Source organism: Agrilus planipennis, unplaced genomic scaffold, assembly GCF_000699045.2.
Source record: "Agrilus planipennis isolate EAB-ADULT unplaced genomic scaffold, Apla_2.0 scaffold28, whole genome shotgun sequence".
NCBI classification, from domain to species: Eukaryota; Metazoa; Arthropoda; class Insecta; order Coleoptera; family Buprestidae; genus Agrilus; species Agrilus planipennis.
In genome coordinates this window covers 1,967,757-1,989,664 of record NW_020438897.1, presented here as the reverse complement: position 1 = coordinate 1,989,664, position 21,908 = coordinate 1,967,757, and the positions used below count along the sequence as shown (strand labels likewise).

General features: G+C 34.4%; 1 long non-coding RNA gene across 1 annotated transcript in view; it reads right to left on the bottom strand.

Annotated features, from left to right (window-relative positions):
- LOC108744574 overlaps positions 1 to 21,908 on the bottom strand; it is a 115,906-nt gene that overhangs the window by 74,801 nt on the left and 19,197 nt on the right. The window contains exon 2 of the long non-coding RNA XR_003230865.1: positions 10,969 to 11,014. This is a non-coding gene — a long non-coding RNA (uncharacterized LOC108744574). The remainder of the gene's footprint in view (positions 1 to 10,968; positions 11,015 to 21,908) is intronic.

Below are 21,908 nucleotides of genomic sequence, written 5' to 3'. Positions count from 1 at the left end.
GATGTAACGATAAAAATATTTCGTTTGCTAACTTGCAATTTCAGTTATCGACACCCACATTACTTACAGAAACATGAAAATAAATGTCTACGTCGTGGTCTTTGCCTTTATAAAATTTATTGACCATTATATCAACCCGAAACCGGTTTTTCAATGTGGTAACGAATGTGGCTGTAATACAAACGTTTACGAAAAAAATTGGAATAGAAATTGACAAAATTAACAGTTCATTGCCACAAAAATTCCGCGGCCATTGAAATTCCTGTGAGTAACTACCGAAAATTTGATCATCGCCTTTAATGAAGTAGATATTGGGTTATAATTTTCGCGGTATTGCAAACAGAAATCAGTAAATGAATTTAACACACAACTAAGAGCCACTTACATATTCCTTCGATAATCATAATAATTTCTATTGGTGCCATTCAAGTATAGCATAAGCAAAATTTTAGTGAAGCTTGTCAGCAAAAGTTAGCAAAGCTCTTACCGCCTGTTTATTTTTACGTAAACATTGGTATACATGTTTTAAAAATCTTTTTAACATAATTATAAAAAAAATGCATGAGAGCGAGGAGTAAGAAATATTAATTATTTTGGGGAATCCCTGAACCTACTTTTAGCTTTCTAGCAAATCAGAATCTACCAAATTTCGTAGAAAAATCGTAAGAGTAAATAAATAAATATTGCTGACGTAATCGCCATCCAGCCCTTCTGCCCTCTATATTTTCAAAAATAAGCGAAACAAAGACATCCTCACTTGGTGCTTATGTCATACTTTAACGGTCCCAAATAATGGGGGTATATTTTACAATTCAAATGTATATTATGGACTTCTGCACTACTAGCTAACGACAAATGTCAGTACGTAAAATACCAAAAGTTGTAATGCCGTTTTGCTACTTCCATGTACAAAACCATGTGCTAAATACCATAAAATGTCATCGTAGAACGTCTTTTTATGTACAACAGATCACCGAAAAAGAACGACTCCATTGTTACAATCTTTGCCGAACGTCGTCATCCCTAAAACGTTTGAAATCGTAACTCAAAAAATATTAAGGGTAATGGCTACGCATTTTTTCGCACGCCCCACCTGTTATTACGACTACGTGGAAAAAGAAACCAGGAACCGTGACCGAGGTAAAATTGAAACGACCGGAACCAAATAAAATCAAATCGCAGGTAAGCATAAAGGGAGAAACATTCTCTCCAAAATTGGACGGCAAGGGAAGAGACGACGACGGAGACGTTAAAAACAACTGTCGTAAAATGCGTTCACACCAGCACGTAACTGTAGCGAAAAGTGGCTTGCAGTATTTTATTTATAAATAAACAAAAATTTACTTACTAGTTTAGATACAGGGATACAAGATGAAGTTGTAATCAATGCTTACCTGAAAAAAAAGAAAGTATGTATAAGTAAATGTACATAAGCAAGATCTGTTATTTCAACAAACGCAAGATTCTTTTTTGTTAAACAATCTAAATTAGAGATGTGCCGGGTATCCGGTATGGATCCAGCCGAGTACCAGATAATAGCGCCCAGTGCCGGATAATTCTACCAGAGTAAAAAGAAAAAACTAACACTAGTCATGATAATTTAATAAGTATAACAAAAAAACTACCCAATAAAAATTTGGTGATTACGATTCTATTGGGATGGAATCTTTTGTTCTAATTTGTATTGTTTATTGACTACTATGCTAAATTAACTGTTACTTGGATATAGTTGTTGTGTTTAGTTTTTCTAGCGAATAAGAATACATCAGTATGACCAAATTATTAAATTTCTGTCGCTTCTTGGTATACCAGGATTTGATTAACGATAGCTTATTACAGTAGGGCCTGGATAATCCGAACACCCAAAAGTTATCCTTAGTTCGGATCGGTGAAGCGTTAGGATTACAGTACATAACTAGATATTTCGAAAGGTATTTTTTGAAATGAAACAAAGGTTTCTGTAATTGAAGATGGAAATAAATTTCAATTATTAAGTATTTTAGATGCATACATATATATTACACTTTAAAAAAAAATATAGTATGGTACTTTGGCGAGTAGTATTAAGTGATATAGAAAACGCCTTTTCCCTCAATTTACGCAACAGCAGTTTTTTTGGAATTAAAATATCTAGGTAGGTACTTCATCCGCCCATTCCAAGCATACAATTAATGCAGACACAACTCGAGTTTGAAGAACTTTGCTATTGGTTTCGATTTTTCCAATACTTCTTCGTTTTCACGCGCCGAACGAAAAATCGACGTGCAGCACCTAAAACGAATGACAGCACTGCGAATTTATTTAATCATTAGGTGATACCGTCTTAAAAGACCGCGTGACCAGAAGGGAGAGGTCTTTCGGATTATATAGGCGTTCGGATAAGCGGGGGTTCGAATTATCGCGGCACTACTGTAATATGATTTCGTTACCTTTTAGGCAGACTTTTAGTGTTTATTAACACTGTAGGCTCGTTTCAACCTTCTCGTTAAAAATCCGCCATGAATTTCATTAGTTGAATGTTTAAACGACTTTTTCAACGGGATCGAATGTTGTGAGGATAGTATTTAATGGAAAGCCAGCCGGAAAGTAGACATGAACCAATAACCGTAGTGGTACCCTGTTATCCGGTACCCGACAAAACCACTATTTGGTGAATCTCTTAATTCTGAATAAACATTTATAATTTTTGAGGAAAGCAACAATCTTCCAATGGATACGTATAACTATTTAAAAATATTAAAAAATAAAGCATAGTTTTTCTTATTGTCAAATACAAACAGTGCAACGTATTCGTTTACTAACATCAATTACTCTAAAATTACAAATGTAAAGAACATCGAAATAGTTTCAAATAAAAGGATTAATCATACCCAACCTACAAGTCTTTTTCCTGACATTTAGTTTTGTTATTTGCGAACAATAATCTAATCTAGGTCTACCTCTACCCCTCCTAACACCCGTTTTTGCCTCTAATATGTCTCTGACTAAAAATTCATGCTTGAGAAGGTGTCCTACTAACCTATCTCGCTTATTTTATTGACTTCCATAGAGTTTGACCTGTTCTGTTATGTTCTCCTATTCTTTCTAATACCTTTTCATTCCTGACCTTCTCTATTAGTTCACCATAAAAGAATATACTTAAAAACTAATAAAAAATAGTCCTTATAAATGTATGTCCTTTATTCGCAAGTTGTCACAAAACCGATTCGCTTTTATGACGCGTCCCGTCTAGGCGAAGTCTTAACTGAAAGGTCGATTGTTTCGCGGTTATTTACTCAACATCAGTGCAACAGGAGCGTGTAACAGGCCACTGGGAAAATTCCATTTTGTTTTATGCGTGCCAGTACAGCAAAAAGGGCGCTTGGCCCTCGAAAGCTCGAAACGGTAGATTGTTCGTAGTGTTGTTGTTGTCGCTGTAAAACACAAAAGCGACAACGGAAGCCGGATCGTAGACCCTTCGTGTATAATAACATAAGCCGTTGTCGACCCACGAGCCCGGCTTTGAAATGGTGAAAGAGGACGACGATGATGCAGGAAGACCCAAAGGAAAACCACAACCAACTGCACGGAAAATCACTTAACGTGCAAGAATCGCAATGGGAACTTCAGGGATTATGTTTAACGATTAACGTTTACAATGATTACGAAAAATTTAAAATTCACAAGGATAGCACACACCAAATTATCAGGATTCCTTTCCTCTAATCTCTAAAGGAAAAACGTATCGATGTTTTAGGTGTATTTCTAGACTTTTGTACATATTTCTTCTTTTGTCTCTAAAATATACAGGTTGAAAATGTAAAGTAATTCAAACAGAAACAGAAAAGCAAAGCTCTTACCGCCTGTTTATTTTTACGTAAACATTGGTATACATGTTTTAAAAATCTTTTTAACATAATTATAAAAAAAATGCATGAGAGCGAGGAGTAAGAAATATTAATTATTTTGGGGAATCCCTGAACCTACTTTTAGCTTTCTAGCAAATCAGAATCTACCAAATTTCGTAGAAAAATCGTAAGAGTAAATAAATAAATATTGCTGACGTAATCGCCATCCAGCCCTTCTGCCCTCTATATTTTCAAAAATAAGCGAAACAAAGACATCCTCACTTGGTGCTTATGTCATACTTTAACGGTCCCAAATAATGGGGGTATATTTTACAATTCAAATGTATATTATGGACTTCTGCACTACTAGCTAACGACAAATGTCAGTACGTAAAATACCAAAAGTTGTAATGCCGTTTTGCTACTTCCATGTACAAAACCATGTGCTAAATACCATAAAATGTCATCGTAGAACGTCTTTTTATGTACAACAGATCACCGAAAAAGAACGACTCCATTGTTACAATCTTTGCCGAACGTCGTCATCCCTAAAACGTTTGAAATCGTAACTCAAAAAATATTAAGGGTAATGGCTACGCATTTTTTCGCACGCCCCACCTGTTATTACGACTACGTGGAAAAAGAAACCAGGAACCGTGACCGAGGTAAAATTGAAACGACCGGAACCAAATAAAATCAAATCGCAGGTAAGCATAAAGGGAGAAACATTCTCTCCAAAATTGGACGGCAAGGGAAGAGACGACGACGGAGACGTTAAAAACAACTGTCGTAAAATGCGTTCACACCAGCACGTAACTGTAGCGAAAAGTGGCTTGCAGTATTTTATTTATAAATAAACAAAAATTTACTTACTAGTTTAGATACAGGGATACAAGATGAAGTTGTAATCAATGCTTACCTGAAAAAAAAGAAAGTATGTATAAGTAAATGTACATAAGCAAGATCTGTTATTTCAACAAACGCAAGATTCTTTTTTGTTAAACAATCTAAATTAGAGATGTGCCGGGTATCCGGTATGGATCCAGCCGAGTACCAGATAATAGCGCCCAGTGCCGGATAATTCTACCAGAGTAAAAAGAAAAAACTAACACTAGTCATGATAATTTAATAAGTATAACAAAAAAACTACCCAATAAAAATTTGGTGATTACGATTCTATTGGGATGGAATCTTTTGTCCTAATTTGTATTGTTTATTGACTACTATGCTAAATTAACTGTTACTTGGATATAGTTGTTGTGTTTAGTTTTTCTAGCGAATAAGAATACATCAGTATGACCAAATTATTAAATTTCTGTCGCTTCTTGGTATACCAGGATTTGATTAACGATAGCTTATTACAGTAGGGCCTGGATAATCCGAACACCCAAAAGTTATCCTTAGTTCGGATCGGTGAAGCGTTAGGATTACAGTACCTATCTAGATATTTCGAAAGGTATTTTTTGAAATGAAACAAAGGTTTCTGTAATTGAAGATGGAAATAAATTTCAATTATTAAGTATTTTAGANTCGATTTTTTATTTGCTGTGTGCTAATTACTGTTGTCACCTCTCGTAGTTTAGTGGTCAGAACATTGGTGCGTAAAGCCAAAGGTCTCGGGTTCGATTCCCGGCGGGGGTGTGACAACAGCAACAATTTTTCCCTCATTAATTTGAGATAGTTTGAAGTGGGTAAATAAAAAATCGAAAAAATGATTTCAAATTAATATTGCACTGTTAAAACCAATTTATACATTTTGCGAATTGAGCATTCATGAGTTGTTCTAAGGTCGAATATGAATATATCGTGTATACTTCCGACAGAATGTGATTTCAAAAAATTTTGGCTAAAACAGAGGATGCCTCAAACCTAGGAAGAAATATTACGACTATGGTCATATCAGAAGAATATGATTTTTATAAACTAGGTACGGCTGATGACGTTTTGGAGAAAATGTACACTTTTTGTTTTAGTCTAATGCGCTGGTCTATTTACGCAAAAGTCATTCTTACATTACAGTTGTCTCAAAATTAATTTATAATTACGGAAGATATTCCATAAATGTCATATTCAGTGCAGCAGATTGCTGCTAAGGAAAAGAGATCCAAGAAAGGATTTATAAAATGTGACTGCAAGAAACAATGTCAAGTACAAGTATGTTCCGAGCAATGTAGAATGTAGCAGTAAATGTCTTGCTGCAATAAATCGATAATGTTAAAATTTTCATCTTTCTGGGAAATGAATATTGCATTCCTTGATCAGCAGCATTTTTCTAATTTCACTCGAAGACTGGGCATTTCTAAACTGCTGAATCGGCGAAATGCATTAAAACTAAAAATGATCACCTACCGAAGTAGATTAATGTTTGGAATTTGAGCGACTCTAAAGTCTAAACTGGCGAAATGTATAAATCACCTTAAGCAGACTTCGAAACAGAACATATTTTCGGTAACTACTCGTTTGACTTTGTTTTTATTAAGAATTGAGTACATATTTCGGCTAAGAGGATAATTTAGTATAAGAATAGAACATACGTACAAATACAATAAGGGATTGCTAAGAAGACTTTCGAAATGATTACAATGAATTGGATTTCTTACATGAAAAATAACAAAATTAATGCGACAACATAATTTTAACCAAGGTAAAATTATTTGCAAATTTTTCAAGGTTGACTTTGCTTAATCGCAAGACAAAACTCCTAAGGACGTTGACAAATTAAGATTCAAAAGGTCATAAGACGTCTTTAAGAGTAAAAAGCATTTGTGGTGCCTCACTCGATAATAATATGTTTACAAATTACAACATTCAAATGAGACTATTTTTAGACATCGGCTATGAGGCTGTTACCTGCATTTCAACACTCAAAAAAAAAGCATTGAAAGATAAGTACGGCCAAACAAAGGAATCAATCAATAGGTAAAATAACAGACAAGGACGACAAAATTAGAACTTCCTGAACTGTCTAGTCGTCTCGTTTATCTAGTAACAGTCAATAAAATTGGTTAGTATATACCATGATGTACCATGACCATTACATCTGAAATACGTGCATTTAAATTTATAAAAGTTACACATTCTGAATTTAACTGTAATTTATTTGGTATTGCGGAAATAAAGCCTTGCAAAGTAATTATCATGACGATATGTAAAGAAATAAGGACCACATACTAATGACATCACTGCCAGTGATGAGACTTATTTGCATCAATTAGTTACCAGACAGACATAAATATTATCATTGTTGTTATTACATCTTTTGAATATGGTCAACAGTATTGTCCAAATATCAATCAACCTACATAGCTCATTACAATCCAAAAATACCGATCCAGTTTAGTTGGAATGTGAAGTACCTAACGTAACAAGTCAAAACAGAACCGAGAATGCTTCCTTTAAGTAGGTCCTATTAACGCAAGCTTTGTTTCAACCATCTTGTTTACTTCAGCGCCCTTTACAAAATAACATTTTCAATATTCAACATTAAAGGTATAATGTCTACCTAAAAAATTATTTGCCGCATCAAAATTTCATCCGCTGCTTGACAGTGAATTAGCAGGTAAATTCACTTATAACAAGAAAATTTATAAATTAACCAAAAATTATCATCATCATAAGGTAGTCAGTTCTATGACTAGTTGGACACACATTTCCACTATTTCCTATCCTGAGCTAATCTTTGCATTTCCCTAAAACTGGAACATCCAACATCTTGAACTATTGTGAACAGTAATCTAATAGAGGTCTACCTCTAATCCTCTTAACTCCGGTTTCTACTTCTAAAACATGTCTTTGACTAGCCCTTCACGCCTGAGAGAAAAAGAAGTCAACATGCCTACTTACTTCGCCTATTTCTTATTGATTTCAATAGAGTCCTCTGTTCTCCTATTCTTTCTAATAACTGTTTTAATTTTTTCTATCCGCGGTTGCCTCATCATTCGCTTGTAACACCACACTTTGAAGGCTTCTAACCTTTTCTTTTCCGCCGCGACCACTGTCCATTTTTCGCACCCGTACAGCACCGCGCTCCTTACATATAACTTTAACAATCCCTTTCAAACTTCTAAATTAACCCTTCGCAAGCATAAAAGTGACTTCTTTTTGTTGAAAAATTAATAAACAAATATTTCTAGGATCAACTGACGACACGAATTACACAATACCGAGACACCGTATTGACAATCTGTATTTCATAATTAATTTGCTAGTTTAACTATTGGTTCTGTTTGGTGTGAAAATATATAACCCACGCTGGCAAAATGCGCTATAATAAAATTGATTACGGCTTGTGAGTACTCACAGCATTTACCAAGAAATTGATTTTTCTGAGTGATTTACAGAAGGCAGGCACACTTTAATTACCTTCGATCCCCTTGCCACTAATAAATAGAACTCATTTCAATGCATCAGCCATCTAAATAGAATATAAAAAAGCATTTCCCTGATAAGTATCAGTTGCCTACGTTCCTCAAGTACTTATCGTTAATATAATTACTATTTCGTTAGAAACTCAATTACCGACATGTAAAAGCAATTAAGAACAACAACGGTAGACGAAAAAAAAAATAGATAGTTACAATTCTTTCTATTTAAGGTATTGAATTGAAAACCAAAAATTATAAAACCTGGACTACCTGTGTAATGTTCCTATCTAATTTAGGTTCTAGAAACGTTTTCCGATTCATACCTTTAGCTTTAACCGTCTCAGATATAATATAGGGAGAACATATTTTTGGATCACATTTCCGCAGTGGTCGTGGGATTCCCCCATAAAACTTGGAAACTTTTAAATCAGGCCTTTAAGAATATCTATACCCTTACATTGTCATATAAACACCATAAGGTACAAACTATTGATAAAAAGTACCGCTCAAAATGATTTATTACTAAACCATGTATATTTCTATAATATCAAGTTGTTACTATTAAAATATGGAACTTTATGAACAGTATTATCTAACAACATCATTTAAAGCATTACAGAGGCCAATTACATTACCCTAATTGTATCCGGTCCTATAATTACCTTGTTAAATAAAAGTATCAGAAATTATGCCAAAATAATTCTGTATGTTAGTGTGTACTAAGAACATGGGTTGCGTTAACGTCAAGTCTTGAGAAACTTCAAGTTTAAACACAAGCTAAAAATAAGTTTCCCAATGTATGCATAAATTAAAATAAATTAAATATGTATACTCGGTACTCATTCACTTTTCAAAATATTGCTTTAAGTTTAAAGACGAGCACCCGTTCGAACACACCATTGAATGTCTCATAAATTAAAAAGATTATTGTGAAATTGACATCTGCAGGAGAGAAAATTTTTTAACGTATGTTTTGGTTTTGTACTAATAAATAAGAACGTTTGTCATCTATTACATAACTTGTGGAAATTGTTATCGTTTTCGTATAAGTATTTCTTAAATGATTATGGTCTTTACTCTTGAAATGGTGTCAATTTGAACATTCACATGTAACATATATGCATTTAAATGGTCAATTTGATAGGATTGGTCTGGCTAAGAACGAAAGTCGTAGTAACATTTTTTATTCAAAATTATAGCGAATTATATCGCATACTATTATCATTATCATTATCATCAATATCATAAGGTCGTCAGTCCTAAGACTGGTTGGACACGCACCTCCACTCTTTCCAATTCTGAGCCAATCTTCCCTTTTCCTTAAAACTAGAACATCCTACATCCTTAATTATATGTGCTCAGTAATGTAATCTAAGTTCACCTCTCCTTTCTATAGCTCCCATTTTTGCTTTTATGACTCTAATTTAGCCCTTCATATCTCAGAAGGTGTCCTCCTACCAGTCTGTCTTATTGACTTCCATATTCCTACGATATACTCATCATTTTCCTATAACACCACATTTCGAAAACTTCCAACCTTTTCTTTTCCGTCACTCCTACCGTTCACGTTTCGCACCCGTATAGAGCTGTGCTCCAGACATACACTTTTAACAATCATTCGAATTTGTAAATTGGCCGTCCGCAAGTATAGAAGTGACTTCTTTTTGTTAAAGGCCACTCGACCCTGCGCTATCCCCTGTTTTATATCTTCAATGCTTCTTCAATCCTGACTTATCTCACTNGGGTTATAATTTTCGCGGTATTGCAAACAGAAATCAGTAAATGAATTTAACACACAACTAAGAGCCACTTACATATTCCTTCGATAATCATAATAATTTCTATTGGTGCCATTCAAGTATAGCATAAGCAAAATTTTAGTGAAGCTTGTCAGCAAAAGTTAGCAAAGCTCTTACCGCCTGTTTATTTTTACGTAAACATTGGTATACATGTTTTAAAAATCTTTTTAACATAATTATAAAAAAAATGCATGAGAGCGAGGAGTAAGAAATATTAATTATTTTGGGGAATCCCTGAACCTACTTTTAGCTTTCTAGCAAATCAGAATCTACCAAATTTCGTAGAAAAATCGTAAGAGTAAATAAATAAATATTGCTGACGTAATCGCCATCCAGCCCTTCTGCCCTCTATATTTTCAAAAATAAGCGAAACAAAGACATCCTCACTAGGTGCTTATGTCATACTTTAACGGTCCCAAATAATGGGGGTATATTTTACAATTCAAATGTATATTATGGACTTCTGCACTACTAGCTAACGACAAATGTCAGTACGTAAAATACCAAAAGTTGTAATGCCGTTTTGCTACTTCCATGTACAAAACCATGTGCTAAATACCATAAAATGTCATCGTAGAACGTCTTTTTATGTACAACAGATCACCGAAAAAGAACGACTCCATTGTTACAATCTTTGCCGAACGTCGTCATCCCTAAAACGTTTGAAATCGTAACTCAAAAAATATTAAGGGTAATGGCTACGCATTTTTTCGCACGCCCCACCTGTTATTACGACTACGTGGAAAAAGAAACCAGGAACCGTGACCGAGGTAAAATTGAAACGACCGGAACCAAATAAAATCAAATCGCAGGTAAGCATAAAGGGAGAAACATTCTCTCCAAAATTGGACGGCAAGGGAAGAGACGACGACGGAGACGTTAAAAACAACTGTCGTAAAATGCGTTCACACCAGCACGTAACTGTAGCGAAAAGTGGCTTGCAGTATTTTATTTATAAATAAACAAAAATTTACTTACTAGTTTAGATACAGGGATACAAGATGAAGTTGTAATCAATGCTTACCTGAAAAAAAAGAAAGTATGTATAAGTAAATGTACATAAGCAAGATCTGTTATTTCAACAAACGCAAGATTCTTTTTTGTTAAACAATCTAAATTAGAGATGTGCCGGGTATCCGGTATGGATCCAGCCGAGTACCAGATAATAGCGCCCAGTGCCGGATAATTCTACCAGAGTAAAAAGAAAAAACTAACACTAGTCATGATAATTTAATAAGTATAACAAAAAAACTACCCAATAAAAATTTGGTGATTACGATTCTATTGGGATGGAATCTTTTGTCCTAATTTGTATTGTTTATTGACTACTATGCTAAATTAACTGTTACTTGGATATAGTTGTTGTGTTTAGTTTTTCTAGCGAATAAGAATACATCAGTATGACCAAATTATTAAATTTCTGTCGCTTCTTGGTATACCAGGATTTGATTAACGATAGCTTATTACAGTAGGGCCTGGATAATCCGAACACCCAAAATTTATCCTTAGTTCGGATCGGTGAAGCGTTAGGATTACAGTACCTATCTAGATATTTCGAAAGGTATTTTTTGAAATGAAACAAAGGTTTCTGTAATTGAAGATGGAAATAAATTTCAATTATTAAGTATTTTAGATGCATACATATATATTACACTTTAAAAAAATATATAGTATGGTACTTTGGCGAGTAGTATTAAGTGATATAGAAAACGCCTTTTCCCTCAATTTACGCAACAGCAGTTTTTTTGGAATTAAAATATCTAGGTAGGTACTTCATCCGCCCATTCCAAGCATACAATTAATGCAGACACAACTCGAGTTTGAAGAACTTTGCTATTGGTTTCGATTTTTCCAATACTTCTTCGTTTTCACGCGTCGAACGAAAAATCGACGTGCAGCACCTAAAACGAATGACAGCACTGCGAATTTATTTAATCATTAGGTGATACCGTCTTAAAAGACCGCGTGACCAGAAGGGAGAGGTCTTTCGGATTATATAGGCGTTCGGATAAGCGGGGGTTCGAATTATCGCGGCACTACTGTAATATGATTTCGTTACCTTTTAGGCAGACTTTTAGTGTTTATTAACACTGTAGGCTCGTTTCAACCTTCTCGTTAAAAATCCGCCATGAATTTCATTAGTTGAATGTTTAAACGACTTTTTCAACGGGATCGAATGTTGTGAGGATAGTATTTAATGGAAAGCCAGCCGGAAAGTAGACATGAACCAATAACCGTAGTGGTACCCTGTTATCCGGTACCCGACAAAACCACTATTTGGTGAATCTCTTAATTCTGAATAAACATTTATAATTTTTGAGGAAAGCAACAATCTTCCAATGGATACGTATAACTATTTAAAAATATTAAAAAATAAAGCATAGTTTTTCTTATTGTCAAATACAAACAGTGCAACGTATTCGTTTACTAACATCAATTACTCTAAAATTACAAATGTAAAGAACATCGAAATAGTTTCAAATAAAAGGATTAATCATACCCAACCTACAAGTCTTTTTCCTGACATTTAGTTTTGTTATTTGCGAACAATAATCTAATCTAGGTCTACCTCTACCCCTCCTAACACCCGTTTTTGCCTCTAATATGTCTCTGACTAAAAATTCATGCTTGAGAAGGTGTCCTACTAACCTATCTCGCTTATTTTATTGACTTCCATAGAGTTTGACCTGTTCTGTTATGTTCTCCTATTCTTTCTAATACCTTTTCATTCCTGACCTTCTCTATTAGTTCACCATAAAAGAATATACTTAAAAACTAATAAAAAATAGTCCTTATAAATGTATGTCCTTTATTCGCAAGTTGTCACAAAACCGATTCGCTTTTATGACGCGTCCCGTTTAGGCGAAGTCTTAACTGAAAGGTCGATTGTTTCGCGGTTATTTACTCAACATCAGTGCAACAGGAGCGTGTAACAGGCCACTGGGAAAATTCCATTTTGTTTTATGCGTGCCAGTACAGCAAAAAGGGCGCTTGGCCCTCGAAAGCTCGAAACGGTAGATTGTTCGTAGTGTTGTTGTTGTCGCTGTAAAACACAAAAGCGACAACGGAAGCCGGATCGTAGACCCTTCGTGTATAATAACATAAGCCGTTGTCGACCCACGAGCCCGGCTTTGAAATGGTGAAAGAGGACGACGATGATGCAGGAAGACCCAAAGGAAAACCACAACCAACTGCACGGAAAATCACTTAACGTGCAAGAATCGCAATGGGAACTTCAGGGATTATGTTTAACGATTAACGTTTACAATGATTACGAAAAATTTAAAATTCACAAGGATAGCACACACCAAATTATCAGGATTCCTTTCCTCTAATCTCTAAAGGAAAAACGTATCGATGTTTTAGGTGTATTTCTAGACTTTTGTACATATTTCTTCTTTTGTCTCTAAAATATACAGGTTGAAAATGTAAAGTAATTCAAACAGAAACAGAAAATTTATAAAATATAAATCACTGGAAAAAGAAAAAACAACGCTGATATTTATGTGGGTAGTTTTAGAAAAATAAAATCAGAAAAACTAGTTATTGTTCCGACTTACATGCCAAAAATTAAGGGCTAAAAATAACTCTCGGGAATTGTTATACTCAATAATTTATTTAGTTTGGAAGCCTTAGTCTGTTTCTTTTCCATATGAATATAGAAGACAGTGTGAAGGCACAATCGAAAAATTAAGTCCCTCTCCTTGTCTCTTAATACCCTTGTAATTTAACAATCGTTTGAATAAACCAACCTACCAGTCATGTAAACGAAGCGGAAATCCTATATTTTTCATTTACTTTTTTGTATTTTTCATTTTCAGTTTGCAGTATGACTTTAATATTATTACAATTTTATACAAATATTTTATAAATAGAGTTTGACATTAGAGTTCTGAAATAAAATATTAATTAAACGAAAAGATAAAAGCAATATACATATTTACATTTTGTTGAAGATTCTTCTGCCTTTTATCATTAATTCCAAAAGATTTTTCTGAAAACTGAATGAAAAATGCAATGATGCTACCGCTACGGTTGGAACATTGCCTGACAGATATTCTGAGGGATATTCGAGGATATAGTGTATCAGTTACGATCTTCTTGGTTTTGTGTACCCATAATACTACATTATATAATCCCTTATATGTACATCAAAATTCTGGATATTCTATATTCTAATTAAATGTTTCTAACTATGTTAGAATTTACTGCATACTCACATAACAGTAAGAATAATACTAAATAGTAATTGTTAAATATCTTCAAAACATTTATTATCCCTGTAAAGTGCGAGTTATTAAACGTCATTAAAAATTTTACGGTCCTTTTGATGGGTACGTCCAAACTGCAGAGAACCAGAGTACACAAGAAGGTGCTCGTATTCCATTATACAAACCATAATTTTCATCGCTGTTTGCATTTAACGAACCATCTTCTATGGTAATAATTTTAACCCATTTAGAATAGACCTTGATTAAATCGATCTTTCACTTAAAATATTAAGTGGAAACATGATTGTCAAAACGAAGTATTTTTCATTTCATAAATAACCGGTAACTAATACAATTATAAATGCATCAGACTTGGCCAAATGACTACTTACTACTGTAAATTAAACCAACTGCAAACTGGACAATTTTTCAAGTTGACGCGATAAAAACAAAAGTTTGTAATACAAGTTTTTCTTTTCTGCGTGCTTAAATTAGTTTGTTTTTTTCGTCTTTTAGGTGCATTTTTTAAGTGTCGCGTTACATGCAAAAAAAAAAAACCGGAGACCATCTTTCTAATGAAATGAACTAAAACCAATCCGGCCATTTTTAAATCGAATCTAGTTCTGATAAGGTGTATTGTGTTGGCTTATTAGGAAACCTTCCATATTCTGCTTCCATTGTTAAGCTCAAAGAATGGTTCAATGCTTTCTTTTTTTCGGATAGACCTTAATCTGCTATCCTATTTTTCGAACCAATATCTCGAAAAGCGTAATACGACGATGAACAGAAACGAAACGACAGAGACATGAAAATTAAATCCCTTCAATATTACAGTAACTACTGGGACATACACATGTGTGCATAATATGCAGCAATGCGCCCATATACATACATTATACACCTGTATTTCATTATGTTGGAAATATTATTTATTCCTTTTTCAACCCGATGGATTATATATTCAAGAGGCAAAGTTTTATTTGTTGTAACAATTTGACAAATAAAAATGTCGTTCAACGACGATGTACCTACCTATACAGATAAGTATAATGTTTCTGTTTTGGAATGTTTATGTCTAATTTATTAAGCAATTCATTGGAAATAATGGAAACAAAAATCTGAGTAACATTTTATATAAGGTTTTTTTTTATTTGATTACCTTTATGCAGAGTAAGTTAGCACAGAAAATACAAATTCTTATACGAAATTCGGTACGTAAAGGTGACAAATGTTAAGTATATTGCATTCTTTTCCGCGTAAATAGCTTTTATATATCTCTCATAACACTAGGACGAAAGAGGCGGGTTGTCTTCAAGGATTACGTACATCATCTATCATGTCTGTGAAAAGCCAACAATAAAAAAAATTGAGACTTGTCACGTTTATTGCACTACATACGACTTTAAACAAAAAAAAAAGAATTTCGCAGTTTCAAATATCTCGAATAACAACGCAAAAATTCCCCGGAATGTTTTACGTAAGGGAAGGTACCTACATTAAAACGCAAAAATATAGAAAGAAATATTTCAGAATAGGTACTTATTTTTGGGACGAGGATATTAGCATACAAAACTGGCTTTAACGCACTTCTAAGCGTAGACTATAAGCATAGTTACTTATAAATTTCAGACTACAGGCAGTATATTGCCATCTAGTGATATTTTCTGCCAACAGAACTCCAACTTTCGTTTATAACTGTCTATTATATTTGACCAATTGATTCTAATACACTAAATTAATATGAACAGTTTAAATTCTTTGTCTTAATTGACCAACAAATACTTACTAAAACTAGAACAACCCACATCCCTGACTATTTGCGAATAATATCTAATCTTGGTCTACCTTTACCCCTCCTAACGCCCGTTTCTGCTTCTAACATGTCTCTGACTAGACTAAACCTTCATGCCTGAAAAGTTGTCCTGCCAACCTATCTCGCCTACTTCTTATTGACTTCCATAGACTCCTCTGTTCTCCTATTCTTTCTAATACCTCTTCATTTCTAACCTTCTCTATCTACGGTATCCTCATCATTCGCTTCTAACGCCACATTTCGAACGCTTCTAACCTTTTCTTTTCCGCCGCGCCCACCGTCCATGTTTCTCTAATTAATTTCCTACTTTAATCAAAAAACGTCCAGGCCTTCAATTCCCCTTAGCCAGTTCTAATAATTTCATTTCAAAAATACTAATACACTTATAGCATTTATTTATCTTGTGTAGTAGTAGAGATAGACCTAGATTAGATTACTGTTCGCAAATAGTTAAGGATGTGGATTGTTCTAGTTTTGAAGAAATGCGAAGATTAGCTCAGGAAAGAGTGTAGGTGAGTGTCCAACCAGTCTTAGGATTGACGATCTTATGATGACGAGTGTTNATTAATAGACCAAACCAACTGTCTGACAATTCTCGAATCAAGTGGGTCGCAGAATCTTTTATATTATTGAACTGGGCCGCAAGAGGCAGTTCTGTACATTATTTGAGATAGAGGCTTCACTTTTAGTATATGCAAAATAAACATTTAATACTCTTATCAACTTAAGAACTGATTCTGATGAAAAATCGAAGAGCATGCGTCAGTTAAAATTTCGTTATCTTTCGAATGACACCTCATTCAACTATATTTTTTAAGTTTTGTTTCCTTGTTTCAACTCTTTACAATGCTGTGAAATTTTCATGCGATAGTGTTGGCTATGTGTATATTATCAGTCAGTCAGTCAGTCAGACAATCAATCTAGACAAGCTCCTTTATACAAGAGATTATGTGTATCCAATAGTTATAATAATTTATTGTCAAACCGACTTAATTTTGCAATAATCAATATTTACCACACGAACGTCTATGGTTGCTAATAACTATCAATTATTAAATTCACCATAAAATCAGATTATTATCTCCAACGCGATATTGAACAGGATTACCGATTTGCCGTACAGTCTCCTTCCGTTTCATTGTCAATTTCGTCATAATGGCGAATTTCAACGCTATTGAATTTCAGAGTTGTCATTGCGACCGTCCGTGACCGTAAATGCCCGTAACCAGAACCTTATTTGTATTTATCGTCTATCTGATCGAAGTAGAAAAAGAGAGTGAGAAGGTATAACTGCAAATTGCACTTGTGCCTCTTCGTACGTGATCGGGATAAGAATTTGTTAGCGTCCCAATTATACCTTTGCATGTTTCCACCACGTAAAAGCGATTTCATGTTTTCAATTTCATAAGAGATTTATTTCATTTATTATTTTTGCTAAATTGCACAAAAACAATCACACGACTCTATTCCTAACGGCATTTTACGATTAGTGCCAATATGTGTAGCTTTTAATGCGAAATGGATTCAGAATGCGTTTCATAGCGAAATTTAATGGAAGTGAAAAAAATAAATCGATTAATCATTAGAAATAACAGACTAAATATAAAAAAGGTTTTAGTTTTGACTATGGCAAAACAGCATATACATATATAAATATTTACAGCGTACGGGCTTCATGTGGCTAATGAGGGGCATGCCGATATAGATTTCCCGGTAGTAAAAATTTACTATTTACTTCTGTGTTATGACACTTCCGTTGCATCGGTATACTTCTACACCTAATGTGCCAAAACCCATTTGGCCGTTCGGTTCCGAAAGGCACAGAAGAACATACTGATTCAGCAACATGGCGGTCAGAAAAAGTAGAAACTCTTGAATGACTTTGTGTTTATTGATTGTTGATAACACCCAAAAGAAATTCTTGTGACCGTTATAAAATCCGTAGATATATTAAATGACGGTTACAGCATTTTTATGGTCTAAAGCTCTAATGTCATTAAGTAAACGTTCCTGCTACTTTATATTTGCCCTCAAAGCTTTCAGCTCATCGTTCAAATATCCCGAAATCTGTTTTCAGTGAAATGCTGCTCTTCCGTAAACGCCAACCCCATTTTGCGAGGTTTTGAAAATTGGACACTTAATCAATATCCTCTCATGAAAGGCGCTGCAATATCATTAGACGGAGGTGCTGCAGCAAAACATCCACGACCACCAACGGTGTGTATTGGCTCTCGTGCAGCTGCATATAACGCTCGCTCACTCTTCACAGGCAATTGATTCGAAATCCAATCTTGGCAACTAGCAAGAACGGCCGACGAGGGCTCTACGACGGAATGGCACGACGCGATGACGATGGATAATACAAACTCAACAAGTGTTATAAAAGCTGCCCTCCTTTTGGATTTCTGCCAAACGCGGTCGGATATTATAGCACTGAGAAAAACGCGACGTACCTACTCGTTAATAATACCGCAGTTCCCTAATTTATTGCAAGGACACGCTTGTAACAAAAAACACATGACCGGAAGTAACGGTCAATTGCGTTTCTCTGAAAACTAAATAAACGTTTTCAAAAAAATACCATGAGCTTAAAATATACGTTTTTCCTTTTTAAATAACAACGAACAGCAAAGTCAGCAAACATTGAATAACCCTATTTTAAACCTGTATACACTGAAAAATAAGAAATTTACGACAATAACGTTGTCCAATAAAATAATCTACAGTAGATACAGGTACGGCTGGCGCTTAGGTGCTGATGCAGTGCTGCAGAAATACAGAACTGCCAAATAATTTAGGTATTAATTTAAATAATTTTGCGACCTGATTACTAAAATTTATCATACAATAATAATTTAGTATATCTACCCCTGGAAAGTGTAAATTCCGTCACACATGCACTTAATGGAAGCGGTAAATTTAATGCGGTAAACGGTTTGAAAATCTTGTACAGTCAATTAAGACAAAAAAAGGTCAATCTCGGAATGAGAGATAATAAACTGTCAATTGCACAAACCTTTATTTTGGGAGTCCGAGTAATCAACATATTAATCGTGTATATTATTATCAAATTCAAACTTGGTTAAGGAATGATTTCAAACTCCAAAAATAGGGTTGGTTACCGCAAAATAAACTCCTGGAACCGATAACGACAATGTTACCATCAGCTCCAGAAGAACTACTGAACACAATATTTTGCAAGTGCAAGACGGTTGTGGTGGTTCATGCTACGGATATAGGAAATCGGGGTTGCAATGTTCTTTAGCTTGTGACCAGGGTAATGGGCAAGCCTACTTCAATGCTTCATAGTATCAAAGCGATCTCGATGAAGAGAGTGCATTTGACTGCAAATTCCTTGACGGTTTAGAGACAAATATCTTTGAAAACGAAGATTATGGTAATGATTTGAAATAATAAAACTTACTACTTCTAATACGTTATACTCAGTGGAAAGATCAAGTCATTGAATTTTTCGATAACAGGCTTGGTCAGCCTACATGAAAACACAGCCTACTTTTCGTCTTGTTCTTATCAAAACAAATTCCACTGCAGTATGAATTGCTTTCATAAAAACTAAAAAAATATTTTCTAGTGAAAACTGACACATTCGATGAAGCATTTGATGAAGGATAGGACTTTGTAGTTTTATCAGGAAGTAAGAAAAATGCGAGACAGCTAGGTACATATGAATCTTGTTGCACTGAATGGAAAGTAAATAGAGTGGATTTCGGGTATAACGACGACGAAGGGACCACTGTAATTTCGTCGTTATATCCGGAAGTAGTTACAGGCAAAGGTATAGAGATACATACACGTATATATACTTTTCATCATTTTTCAATTTTCAAACGATTTCCCCCTTTCTTTAAAAATAAATGTGCATCTAGGAGTCATACTTATTAAAAAAATTGCTAAACAGTTGCTACTCAGAATATCACTTTATAACTGAACTATTTTAACCTATAATATCTATAAACAAACGATAAAGGTAATCGTACTTGCTGACCATCTGTATGGATGTAAACAAAAGATAAGAAAGCTCTTTGCGTTTTTGGTGGCCGATTCCGGTCGCTATATCTGCATGAGATTACTAGGGATTTGTTACAAGTGATTCATTAAAAACAGTTGCTACACCCGAACTCGGCGTTACATCCGAAGTCGCTATAACCACAAGAAAATGGTCGCTACAACCAAGGTCGTAATAAATGAAATCTACTGTATATAGTAAAAATATTTGAAAGAGCTTTTAAATGTACCATCTATATAAACATTGGTCGCATAACAAAGCATCTTTGCACCCTGAAGCATTAGATACAGGTTAAACCCGACGGAATATACGTAGGGCAATAAAAATACCTTGGACGGAATTTACGTACTTCTGGATTCTAGAAGGTCATTAGTGTATTTCGGACGGAATTTACACCAACCCATCTAAACCGCCATTTGTCGGACGTCTTATGCTGATTAATAGACCAAACCAACTGTCTGACAATTCTCGAATCAAGTGGGTCGCAGAATCTTTTATATTATTGAACTGGGCCGCAAGAGGCAGTTCTGTACATTATTTGAGATAGAGGCTTCACTTTTAGTATATGCAAAATAAACATTTAATACTCTTATCAACTTAAGAACTGATTCTGATGAAAAATCGAAGAGCATGCGTCAGTTAAAATTTCGTTATCTTTCGAATGACACCTCATTCAACTATATTTTTTAAGTTTTGTTTCCTTGTTTCAACTCTTTACAATGCTGTGAAATTTTCATGCGATAGTGTTGGCTATGTGTATATTATCAGTCAGTCAGTCAGTCAGACAATCAATCTAGACAAGCTCCTTTATACAAGAGATTATGTGTATCCAATAGTTATAATAATTTATTGTCAAACCGACTTAATTTTGCAATAATCAATATTTACCACACGAACGTCTATGGTTGCTAATAACTATCAATTATTAAATTCACCATAAAATCAGATTATTATCTCCAACGCGATATTGAACAGGATTACCGATTTGCCGTACAGTCTCCTTCCGTTTCATTGTCAATTTCGTCATAATGGCGAATTTCAACGCTATTGAATTTCAGAGTTGTCATTGCGACCGTCCGTGACCGTAAATGCCCGTAACCAGAACCTTATTTGTATTTATCGTCTATCTGATCGAAGTAGAAAAAGAGAGTGAGAAGGTATAACTGCAAATTGCACTTGTGCCTCTTCGTACGTGATCGGGATAAGAATTTGTTAGCGTCCCAATTATACCTTTGCATGTTTCCACCACGTAAAAGCGATTTCATGTTTTCAATTTCATAAGAGATTTATTTCATTTATTATTTTTGCTAAATTGCACAAAAACAATCACACGACTCTATTCCTAACGGCATTTTACAATTAGTAGCAAATATGTGTAGCTTTTAATGCGAAATGGATTCAGAATGCGTTTCATAGCGAAATTTAATGGAAGTGAAAAAAATAAATCGATTAATCATTAGAAATAACAGACTAAATATAAAAAAGGTTTTAGTTTTGACTATGGCAAAACAGCATATACATATATAAATATTTACAGCGTACGGGCTTCATGTGGCTAATGAGGGGCATGCCGATATAGATTTCCCGGTAGATTCCTCATGAAAATCCCACCAGAAAAAAAAAGCGGTGATTATTATATTATATATAAATTATGTAGTCGTTTCAATGAAATCTTTCCCATTTGCAACGAGCCAACAAGTGTACTTCCCGGTATTGTCATTATAAAACAACTGAAACCAGACGCATCAGGACCGAACAGAAGTAAAACGATGGCAATTTAAAGTATTATTGACTAGAAAACAGCCTAATAACACAATCTTACTTAAGCGCAAACAAACTTTACAAATAAGTCAATATATATATATAT